This window comes from Thalia democratica, chromosome 5 (genome assembly GCF_965202585.1).
Source record: "Thalia democratica chromosome 5, ktThaDemo2.hap1.1, whole genome shotgun sequence".
Lineage (NCBI taxonomy): Eukaryota > Metazoa > Chordata > Thaliacea > Salpida > Salpidae > Thalia > Thalia democratica.
The window spans coordinates 71,594,360-71,599,263 of NC_139169.1; positions in this window are offsets into that span (position 1 = coordinate 71,594,360).

Genomic DNA, 4,904 nt, shown 5'->3' on the forward strand with positions numbered 1-4,904 from the left:
GCTGTAAAATTGTTACACAACACGAGTCCAAATAGAAAACTTGTATCAATCTATTTTATATAAAATTTAAAAAAAAAATCAATCGACTTGTTAGATTTACTAGAAAAACTGTGAAATTTGTAGGGAAATAGGAATATAACTTTTCAAGCGCATTAAATTGTTTGAAATATATAACTAAAACATTTGAGTTATGTAATCTATTGAAAGATTGTATAGTAATTGTTAATCTTGAATTTTTATTCGTTTTCACTTTGTTTTAATCTTGATTGATAAACAATGGTACATTATGTCTCACGTTATCGAAACTTATAAACTGACTTCAAACTGCTCTTTTTGTTTAGTGCAATTTCCGTTTAGGCAGACAACTATTTATAGCATTTTGATATTGTGTCACAGTTACCAATTTAAAATAATGCAGCTTAATAAATCATACATTCGTACGTAAATTGTGACAAAATTGTGACAAAATTTAAACATTTAAGCTAATTGTGGTGATTCACAGTTTGAGTGTCTTGTGTTACGTAAACCTTTGTTAAAAATGTAATCAAAGTTATGTAATATCTACCTTTTTGTGTTCAATTATCTATTAGCCCAAATTAGATAAATCATTTTCTATTTATAGTCTTATACTAATATTACACTTATTTTCAAACTTTTCATTAACTTATATTTTCATTATCCTTTCTGTAGAGAATGATAAATAAGTTAATTACTTTCTTGCTAAGTTCTAAATTAAGTTTTTAATATTTTTTCAAAACAAGCTTTATATGCAAACAGTAAAGATATATTCATGAAGTTTAAAGTTTTTATAAAAACATATGATATTATTTATTTTATTGAAACAAAAATAACTTAATACAGCTTTTATGAAGCTAATCAAGTTATTTAACTCAATTACAAAACATTGATGCAACAAAAACATTTAATGATTATAAGTCTGTGTCTACAAATTTGTGCAAAGTATTAATCTGTTCTATAGTCACAACCTACATTATTTCAACATTTAACAATATAAAAGTTACTAATAATTATTTTGTAATCGCAAAAAAAGAATCACAACTTTATAAGTTTCAAGTCATAAACAACTATTAACAAAATAATATATTTCTTTTTTTTTTCTTTTAAAGTTTTATAAATGTAAAAGAGGGAAGTTTTACAAAAGAAATTTAAAACTGGAAATTTTCTTTCTTCAATTTCTCTATTCCTTAGTATTGTTTGTTGATGAGTGAAGATCTATTTTTATTATCACTTTAAATAGAGTTGGGCAACGTAGTAAGGCCCGTGGAGCGAAAGTTACTGGCCCGGTATTGTTTGGAAAAGTTTAGTGGAATCCAGTCAACGAAGGGTAAAACTGCGGCCCGCGAGCATATACATCTGGCCCACTAAACGACTTTTTGAAACTTACGCTGATAATCTAGGATTAAAAATGAAAATAAAAAAGAATGTCTAAGGTACAATTTACGAAAAGTTTTAAATTAATACTAGGTTTAGTAAAACAAAACATAGATTTAGTAATTTTTAAATGAATTTGATAAATGCGCAATTTTATTGAAATAATGGAAATTGTAATGCTTTAGTTTTAGACTTTATTTTTCTGCATCTGGCTCGCTTTCTAAAAACGTTGCTAATCCCTAAGTTATAGTATCAAATACACTTAAAATTTATTTTTGCAGGCTGGACAGCAATGCTAAATATAAATTTAAAGTTTGTTAGTTATAAAGATACAACAATACTTTACAAGTGAACTTACACTGAAAAATTCAATGCTCAATCTTTTTATTCAAACAGTACTTGAAAAAGTTAAGTCCTGCTTTAAATACAATAATTTTTATAATTTATATCGGAGTTTTTTTTTTCTATAAATTAAATTGTCAAAGTTTTTTAGTTTAGTTTTACCACAATAATCACATAAACAACTTTCAATCAAAAATAGTTTTGGATTTCAAATTAGACTGCATATTTGATATTGTCATGTTTTAAATTATTACACGAACGTGTTTTTGAAACTTTTCCTATTTTGATGGAGGACGAAACCGGTCGTAGGTTGTCTCAAATACTGTTTTTGATGTTCATGTGGTAAGTTCATTATTTATTATTGATGGTGCAAAGCATCTCAACTTTGTTGATGATGGCCGTATTAAATAGTGGTTAAAACTGATCAAACGAACACAGACTATAATCTCACAATAAAAAAAGACGCCAAAGTGTTCAGTCCTATGACCTGGTTCACGAAAAAACGTTTTGGTTATCTAGTTGCACACCACGGATACGTTATAAAGTCTTGTCCAGGACGATCAGCTAACAATGTCTGAGTATGAATGATTTAGCTGTATCAGTTTTTTCAAGTTTACCTACGAACGGCCGCTTCAGTACTTTTGTACTAAAGCCCGTTTGATAAGATCTCAACAGCAGTTTCTTGCGACAATGTCTGCCTGATGAGTTCTTGTCAGGACGAAACCGGTCGTAGGTTGTCTCGGATACTGTTGTTGATTTTTTTATGGAAAAGTTCATTATTTACTATTTTAATAAGATTTTTTAGTTGATATTTTCAAGGAACCAATAGAAATTAATAATGTAAAATGTATGACAATTAAATTCTAAAACAATTGTTGGTTGCAACAAGTTTGTTAGAATTAAAACGCCCCAAGGTTGCGTTATGCATTTGTTGTACAGACCATGCGCCATAGTTTCAGTAGGTGGAAGTTTCGCTATATTTGACAGTAATGACCGTACTTGTTTATTTTATGATATAGAAAATAACTTATGGTCAAAAGGACCATACGTAATTAACAACGACGTTTCAAATTTTTGTTGCGAAAAAGTACGTCAGTTGTAAAAAATTACGTCAGCATATGTATACAAACAAACTACTAGAATAATTTTCATGTAAGTAAATAAACAACAAAAATTATTATACTTTATATTTACTTCATTTCCGTAATTAATTTTATCATGCACTAAACAAAAATGTTTTATTTTTTTTTATGTGAATAAACTAAATACATTATAATTTAAATTATCAAAAGAGCAATATACCAAGTGTATTAGTACATCATTAAGATCTGGTGGGTGATATTCACTTTTAAGTTAAAGTATTATAGATTTAACTTACTTAAGAAAAATTACTTAAGGACTAGATAGAATTATTCAAATGTTCTGTTAATTTTGAACTCAATTAAACTATAAAGTTCACTCATGTTTTAGTTTACGAAAAAAAGTATAATATGATTAAATAAATAGTTATAATAAAAATAAATAAAAAAAACCGAAAAAGGGTAAGTGTTAGGGTGACGGTGATTAAAAAGAGAGAAAAATAAAAATACCACATAAATAAACAAATACAAATTAAATTTTTGGAATGGAACCGATCGGGTGGAACTTGATTCGGGTTTGAATTGTGCGGATGGAAATTGATCGGGTGATGTTTCTTTACCTTTGTAAAATATCAGTAATAGTTAACAAGTTTATTTATTTCATAGTGAAAAGTCAGAAAAAACAAACAAAAAATTGAGAAACAACTTACAGCAGTGTTGATCATAAATTTTAGTTTCTTTTTGACAACTTTAAGTTGTCTAATTTATTTTAGTTTTTATTAAAACTCTATCAATTTTTAAGTGTTACAAGTTTTAGTAGTTATTGAGTAAACAAAAAAAAACAAAATATTTTATTAGTTTTTGTAAACAAAATATAAGTTTTAGTTAATTATTAAGTTACTTTTTTTTTACAGTAACCCTCTCAATCCTTTAACCAAGGCTATATAAATATGCCTTTAAGCTAAGAATATAAGTAGTAAATAACACTCATTTTACAAACTACAATCAAAACCGAGTTTGTCGCGTTTTTAAAAATGAATAGCTTGTAGTTTCCGGTCATTTTAATTTTTACATTATGAGCGCTATTGTTGTTTTTACGATAGCAAGTAGGGTTTTATTATTTACTATCGTATGTTAGGCTTTTTAGTAAGACTAGGTAGACTGGTTTAAATAAAAACTAACTGTTTGTAGCAGGATTTCCCAAACTCATTTACTAAATCGCCCCCTTTTCAGAAATTTGTAAAAATTTTCCCCCATGGTTGTATAAAGTTTTGTTTTTTCTTCTTGAGTACGCACTTTTGAGCCAAAAAAGTTGTATTCGAAAAATAATTTAGTCTGGAACTTCTTATGCACGCACTTTTGGGCTGTGTTCAAAGTAATTTACAGTGCTTGAAAAAAATAATTTACAGTTGTTTTCTTATTAGCCTATTAAAGTGTATCAAAATACTTAAATATTTAAAAGCCTTTTGTAATCTGTAATCAATTCTGTTTGCATATGAATTGTTTTGAAACTAATGAAACCTTTAAGTTACTTGTGGACAACTTTTGTAGTCAGCAAGTCATTTTTACTAAAAATCCTTTCTAGTGTCAACTTTAAAAAAACATTACTTGCGGGTTGCATAATTTCAAAAACTAACATATAAGAAAATTAAAAAACTCGAGCAAAATGGTAATAAATTGATTTACTATTATTGTGATCGGGAAATAATATTATGATCTGAAAACCAAATTGAAAGCGTGTTTCAAAGTAGTAACTAATATTCATTAGGCTTTAAGCACACCAGTTGTAGAATAAATAACTTAATAAAATTGTTATTATAAAAAGGCTACCTAAATACATACAAACCAGACTAAATAATAGGTACTATAAAAAATCAAATAAAATAGAAAAACTTAGAGAAAAAAATGTCTGCTACTGAAGTCTAACCTTATGTGAAGGATGACTGCTAGCAAGTCTTTCTATATCTAATTCTAAATCAGTCAAATAAAGCCTTAAGTCAACTCCTTTACAAATATATAGATTATAGTTTTTGCTCAAGATGTTGATAAGTGAACTTAAAGCTTTCTCAACAACATAGCTAGAAGGAAAAG